General features: G+C 31.9%; 2 protein-coding genes across 2 annotated transcripts in view; both read right to left on the bottom strand.

The window, feature by feature from the left end:
* The window catches only part of LOC102676345 (chitin biosynthesis protein CHS5), a 9,015-nt gene extending 6,672 nt beyond the window's left edge, over positions 1-2,343 (bottom strand). Inside the window, exon 1 of the mRNA XM_031513497.1 lies at positions 1,934-2,343. The gene's annotated coding sequence lies outside the window, so the exon portion shown is untranslated. The remainder of the gene's footprint in view (positions 1-1,933) is intronic.
* The window catches only part of LOC102676526, a 66,135-nt gene that overhangs the window by 45,166 nt on the left and 13,058 nt on the right, over positions 1-7,911 (bottom strand). The gene's annotated exons all lie outside the window — the stretch shown is intronic.

Below are 7,911 nucleotides of genomic sequence, written 5' to 3'. Positions count from 1 at the left end.
TCTCTCTCTCTCTCTCTCTCTCTCTCTCTCTCTCTCTCTCTCTCTCTCTCTCTCTCGAAATTTAATGCGCGAATGATTAATAAAAACGGCTTTTAAAATCGAATATAAATATCATATATTATATTTTCCTTCCTTTTCCTGCCACGCTTACATCGCAGTTTTCTTGCTTGCCGACAGAGAAACGTTAAAGGGAGATATAAAAGTTCGGATATTATTTTTCTTTTTATTCCGTTCATCGTGCGTAGTAAAGTTTAAAGCTAAGATTTCGGCGGCACAATTTTCGAAACTTTCGGAGATAAGAATTTAAGAGGGATGATTGGAGGGATTGTTCTCGATAAAATCGGTATTTATCGGCGCATCGAACTCCCCCTCCCTCCGAATATCCCGCACGTCGCAGTCGATGGAATTCATCTCGTGTTTCATAATCGAAATACTTTCGAAGTGCATACTTTAACTCCGAACGAGCAACAAACCGGTGTTCTCAACACGAGATTCATGGAAAAATATCTTTTTTTCTTCTTCCGTTTCTTCTTCTCTTCAATTTTTCGTCCTGAGAATTTTTTTTTTTTAAAAACGACTCTGTCTCGTGTTTCTCATTTTACGAATGATTTCATTCAAAAATTAAAAAACAACAAACCGATGATCTCGAAAAATATCTTTTTCTTCTTTTTCTCCTTCCTTTCTCCTCGTCTTCTTGTCAATTTTTCGATATCGTTCAAAAAATTTTTTTTGAAAAAGAAAAGAAAAAAATAACTCTGTCTCGAGTCGATCTTTTTTCGAACGATTTCTCATCAAAAAATCTTTCGAAAAAAAAAAAAAAAAAAAAAAAAACAAATTTAAAATATAAAATTTCAAAAAAAAAAAAAAAAAAAAAAAAACAAATTTAAAATATAAAATTTCAAAAAAAAAAAAAAAAAAAAAAAAACAAATTTAAAATATAAAATTTCAAAAAAAAAAAAAAAAAAAAAAAAACAAATTTAAAATATAAAATTTCAAAAAAAAAAAAAAAAAAAAAAAAACAAATTTAAAATATAAAATTTCAAAAAAAAAAAAAAAAAAAAAAAAACAAATTTAAAATATAAAATTTCAAAAAAAAAAAAAAAAAAAAAAAAAAAGGAAAATAAAAAAAAAATATCCCAAAAAAAAAAAAAAAAAAAAAATTTATATTATATCCCATAGCCTATGATTCTACATAATCATAGGCTACAGGATTCGTTTATTAACGAGTCGAGTAATTTAACTACGCACGATCAGAGTTGGATCTTCGTCATTGGGCGAGACACAATCGGGCGCGCAATCGAAATTATCTGGCGTGGCCACGGTGCGAGAGTCGGTGTTTCCATTCGGTTGATCGTTCGGTTGATCGTTCGTTTGTTCGCTAGGTTGATTATTCGAGCCTTCCTGGGCGGCCATTTTCTTTGATTTCAACCAATCTTTTTCTCCCTCTCTATCCACCGAGCATTTTCGGCGTCTTCTTCGAGAGAGAGATCTCCTCGCCAATGGGAGATAAAACAATTCTGCGACTATCTCTTTCTCTTTCTTTCTTTTTTTCTCTCTTTCTCTCCTCCAACCGCCTCTTCAAGATGGATTATACAAAGAAAATTATGCTAGAGATTCGGTATTTTCGTTCTATGATATTCGTTGTCTCATTTTTTTTTTTATCATTCGTGCCTCGAGATTTTTATTTTTGGTTCGATTTTTGACACGAAATTCGCGTGTTCTGCACGTTTGAATTTATATATATATATTTTTTTATATTGAGAGCATTCAACTTGGAAGAAAAAAAAACTTCGAATCTCGTGGATATTACATCGATATTATTTTATTTCAGAAAAAAATTACGTAAAATTTTGAGTCGAAGATTCAAAGGTATTTTTATCAATTTATACGCTTAAATAATAATTTTTTGTAACGAGAAATTCATGTTACTTACATTGAATATTTTCTTCGATTCTCTTCGAGATTGCAAAGGGATTTTTAACTATTTGCAACAGTAACTTATTTTTTTTTTTCTGATTCTATCAATTTTGAATAATGAGTTTCGAAAGTTGCATGATGAGACGGAAATTTGTTATTGAAGTTAATTGGGGAAAAAACGGAGGTGAAGAAAATGAAATTGCTTTTTAGTCCACCATTTTCGTTATCACTGTCGCGATTGACAACACGCGCTCGTCTTTCGTTTCCCAAACTGCCGCAAAATATTAAGTCTGGTACACAAGTCTCGAATATTCGTGTAATCGGATATTCACGAACGAGATCGATCGCCTTTTTTTAATTCTTTCGTTTCCGAATCGTTCGAAAATCACTTTTAATTGTAACATTATTATTATTAAATATAATCGGTCTCTTCTCGGTATTAAGAATACCGAGAATTTACAATGACTTCTATCGAAAGCTTCATCGAAATAATCTTTTTCTTTATCATTAATGATCATATAACTGATCAAAAACTATCAATTATCATTCAAGATACGAGTACTTATAACCGAATAGTTATTATAATAGATATATCGATTTAAAGTTCAAAATTTTGTCCGATAAGTTATTTTTTATGACATCAGATAAACAAAAATTATAACGTAAAAATAAACTATTTTTATATATAGTTTAAAAATAATATACGTGATGCTTTATTTAATTTCGAATATTGATTTTTCACCATAATGTTTAAAAAATGTACAAAAGTTACATAATAAATAATAATAAATTTACATAACAAATAATAAGAATGGCAATACTATTTTCAGCTAGGCCGATCAACAACCTGCGTTATTATTTCGCCAATAATAATCGACGATCCTCCGATCCGATAGAAATGTAATTGCGCTCGTTGGAAATTATGCTCGGGATAATTACGTCGTTAAGGAGCAAACCGTGTTCGCGATCATTCAAATGAAAAAAAAAAAAAAAAGGAAGAAAAATAAAATAAGAGAAGCAATGTTGGAAATTTCGAATATTTGAAAACTATTTTATTAGGCGCGACATGAAAACTTCAAAAAAAAATGGAAATACAATAACAGGCAGGTATATAATAGAGAATGGAAGACAATTTATTCCTAAAACGAGGAAATTGAAATCTATCTTCTTTCCACGATCATGTATTATTAGGATAAAAATAAGTAAATTATAAATAAAAGAATAAATTCTCTTCTCAATTTTTTTTCAGCTTCGAAATTGCGATGAAAGGACAATAAGAAAGAATCGCATATGACTGACTAATTGGAATCACAGCCCCTTGCAATAATTCAATCTCGTTAAGCAACATCACGGCAAAAGGGCAAGGTGAGTGTAGCTATCGTTGATAAAATTACACGTCAAGTGCATTAATGCGCTCGTATTCATCCGACACCAATGTAATTAACGTCGACGAAATTTTAATGTCGTTTTCTGACCACCTGCGTTATGCCCGATAATTAATGTCCACGACAATTTTAGTTAACGCGTTGTACTACTCGCCACTAGCGCCATCCTGCTACACATCGGCTTTTAACTCGAAAAAGGAACAAAAGGTGTTTCTCCTTTTCGTTTATTCTGCTTGCGCGACGGAGCACAGGTATGCCATGATATTTTTTGATAGAAGCGAAAAAGTTTGAAATTAAACGAGAAAAAAGATAAAAATAATTCTAATTAATTTACAGGTTATATAGAACTATTGCTAATCCTGTAACGAATTGCTAGACAAGGTTTGCGATACTATGTAAAACAATTATTGCTATTTTTGAAGAAATAGAATTTTGTTCATTTGGATGCCAGCAGATGGCACATGATCTCTCGCGTGTTTACTTTACTGCGCAAGCTTCGATGCGAAATGACCTCGGTCAATATGGCTTCCTCCAAAAAGTTGGAACGCGCGAAGTGGCAACTTGTGAAAGAAGTTTCTATTCTTCTTCTTCCGCGGATACAACTAAAGACGTGACGAAAGAGAAGGTACGAAGTCTTAAAATCTTTTTAACGTCGAAATTATAAGATTACATCACAAGTGTCAAAAATAATGAATGATATATATTAAATAAATCGCAATGTCGTTCAATCGGTAATCGTTCGATTTCTTTATAATTTGCACTCCGAGAATTTTTAAATTCTACATTACATTTCTCAATTCGATTATGAAATCGCTAATAAGGGACGAATTTTCATCTTCTTTGGATATTGTGCGCCGCAATAATTTGATATTGGGATAAGTGAAGCAATGGACGAAAACGAAGCGACGCATATCGTTCTCTAGATCGCGCTCTAGATTGAACGCTGTAATACTACAGTATCTCGGTAACTTGTACGTACATACTGCTGCCATTTCCACCGGAAACGACATAACCAACAGTTCCAAAGGCATTCGTGCCGATGGAACGTTGGAATTATCCTCTCGTAACGCGTGTACTTCAATCTTGACTCACATCCATAGGCAATGAACTGAAGCACAGCTACGAATTTCCCTTATTTATCCGTGCTATGATCCAACGATTTATCGAGGAAATCGCAGTCCTTCGTCATTTCGAAAAAAATTGTATATTTATTTATTAAAATATTCGAACATTTATTCGTAACTTATTACAGTTGATCTTTCTAACCATGAATAATAAATTATCGAAGTAACTTAATTGTTAACTTAGACTATTAAATTTTGTCTATCTATATGCGAAAGATATAAAATTGGAAAATGAGATTTTTTATATTTAATTCCTAAATATATTCGAAACGTGAGATGGAGATTTTAATTTATAAAATCTTAAAATCCGGTTTCTTCGGTTTCTTTGATCGGTCAGACATGCGAATATACGGGGAAATATTAATCTCTGGTTTAAACGAAAAATATCCACTCGACGAGGGAAACATTAAATTCTCGTTTTTTTCTTTTTTCTTTAATTTTTCTTCAATTAAGAAAAAATAGAAATAAAAAAAATTTATTTTCCTCTCTACGTATATAGAAATTAATTCTTATATTTTATTTTTTAATCCAACGATATCCTGAATATTTTTGCACATATTTTTTCCACGTATTATTTGGATGAATTCGTTTTTTTTTTTTTTCTGTTTCCGCAAAAATGTTTTTTCCGTATGAATAATAAAGTTCGGGTAGCCGAGAAGGGGGATGTGTTTATCGAGCAAACGTAAAACGCAGCAAAGTTTTGGAATAAATTCTATCCGAACAGACTTAAATAGTTGGAAAAAACAGTTTTTCTCTCGGACAGTCGATATCGGTTAACATTTCTGTCATCCTACCTTTAATTTCTATTAATTTCTTTTAAGAAAAAAATTAACAATTCTAAAAACTAACTATTTGAAAATATACATAGTATACGAGAAATTGCGTTTGACGGAGGAAGAACGGAATAGATTAAAAATTAATCGAACGGCTTAATCCAAAATTTAGCTTTCCCAAGCCAAGTCCGAAAGTCTGAACGTTAAATTCGTGGATAGACGGTGAACAAGTTAGTTTACACGTTGACACGGCAACAAGCTCGGCTCGTAATTTTAAGCCATGCATTTTAAAACAAGTCCTTTCCTTTCATGGATAATATTCTTCTTGGCGATCCATGGATTTACGCGAAGATGGAAATGGAAATTTTTAAATTCGCGAAACTGGAAATCTTTCAAACATTTATTTATTTTTCTTGCGAAATATTTAACTTTCGTGCGATTATTTTTCTTCATTTTCGAAAAATAAATTATATATATCCAGGATTATCGTTTTTAACTTTGTTTCTCGATTTTTTATCGATTAATAATTAATAGCGCGAAAATTTTAACGATTTTCTTCTATTTTTTGCAATCTATAAAATTGACAACAACGCTCGATAAAATCCACATTTATTTTCGAATCCAGCATCAACGACCACGAACGAACGAACTTTGTCGCCCTCTCACCGAAGGGTTCTCGCGATAATTACCGTCGGTTCTCGAGGAAATTATGCTCGAAAGCGAAATGGCCAGCGCTAATATCGTAACACGGTGGTGCATAATTAATGAAATTAATATTGGCTTGGTGGAAGGTTAGTCAGCTGGCTAGTATTGTGGTTCACCGCGGGTCAACGGACTATCACAGTCGCTCTTATGGGTAGGTTTATCGATTAATTTCGTAAAATCGACTCTTTCTCTCGATTCCACTTTACTTTTATTCCATTAATATCGATGCAAAACTTTACAGGCTTGTGTTTACTCGAAATCGAAGTAAATCAAGAGATGTGTGTACCTTAATTTATACAGTTTCCTGTTTTAAAGAAATTTTCCTCTGCTTGTATAAATTCAGAAAAATTCTTCTTGTTAATTGCAGAATATTTTTTTCCTGGTTAAAAGAAGGAGGGAAGGGAAATATCAATATTTAACGATTTAAGGTAAAGCGAGAATCGTATTATTATTTTCTTGAAGTTAATAAACTTGCTTCGATAATTGTTCGAAACTTAATAATAATAAAATTGTAAATAATTGTAGTGTCAAATAAAAAGCAAATAAATGTTACTCGAGTAATTACTTAAACTAACTTTATACGAAATTTTTAATTATTATGTTATTACTTTCTACTTTGGGTTAATGTTGGGCGATGTTTTTAAAATGAGCTCTTTCACCTTGTCAAAGTCGTGCAAACAAATAACAAGCGTTTGGCAAAAAATAACGATTCCAGTAACGAACGGAATGAATTCACGGTGCAAATCGAACGTTCTTATAGGCTCGCTTCTCTCGAACGCAACTTTGTAAAACTTCTGTTTACTGGTGGAAAGAAGTACGGTAGGACGGCACAGAGGCAAGAGGGGTTCTTCGTTAGGACCGCCTATCTCCATTTCAGACGCTTCGTTGACAGTCCTGACACTACACGCTACATAGCAGTAGATAAGCTATAGTTTGAATATTCAAAATCAAAAATTATTTCATTTTCATGAAGTTATACATTAAAATAATCATTCAAAATTGAAATATTTTTGAAACTATAGTATGTCTAGCTTGTTTGTATACTCGAATATGAAATTACATTTATAAATTAAACTATCGTTATAAATCGTAATTAGCTTACGCATATTAATGAGAAATAAAAAAATTTTTATATTATATCGATATGTTAGAAAATATTTTGAATTCACATCTGCATCGAAAATTAAATACAGATTATTTTTTAATTTGTGAAAATAAGAATTTTCTTTTTTCCTTTCAAGTTAACCAATCAAATTCGCATTCATTCCACCAGTGAACAATAGTTTACAATAAATAAATTACTTACAAGTAGACTCAGGACACGGACAATGCTGTTCAGGACTTTAAGACGTAATAACCTAACCATACTTGCAATTAAACTGCAGGGACAACGTCCGTGGAGGTTAATTCTTGGTCTCGTCCAATAGTTGCTCCTACAATTACAACGCTTGCTATAATAATACTTGCTATATAATACTTGGCAATTATTTTCTAAACGTGCCAAGGGGAGTAATAAATAAACGAATCAGAATTTGGTATTGAAAATCTTAATGATAAAAAGGAAAAAGGAAAATTTGAAAAGAAAAAAAAAAGGAAATATTTTACGAGAGAAACAATCGTATTTATCTTCTTCATCGATCTTTTAGATTTGTTTAAAGACTAACTGTAATAACTTTCAAACCTTGGCACATTGATTCCGCTGGAGAGTTACGAAGCTGTCACACGTTTATTGCACGGATACACACCATTCGAAACGAGTATTACCAGATGTATCTTACAATTTATCAGCTCGGTGATCCTAGTTTATGTCCTGCATACTTGTACAGATCAGCTATATTCGAACATAAAGCCAATTAATCAAAACAACGTGCTGCTTAATCAACGGTAACATCTTATGTTTATCCAACCAGTTTCCTGCAGATTCGCGTAACCAAGAAGAATAATTTCAAGATATCACGAAAACGCTGACAATAATATCCTCTCCTTTCGACTTAATTTTACGAATAA

Source organism: Apis dorsata, unplaced genomic scaffold (genome assembly GCF_000469605.1).
Source record: "Apis dorsata unplaced genomic scaffold, Apis dorsata 1.3 scaffold_655, whole genome shotgun sequence".
In the NCBI taxonomy this organism is placed as follows: domain Eukaryota; kingdom Metazoa; phylum Arthropoda; class Insecta; order Hymenoptera; family Apidae; genus Apis; species Apis dorsata.
This window is presented reverse-complemented; position numbering and strand designations above follow the sequence as displayed.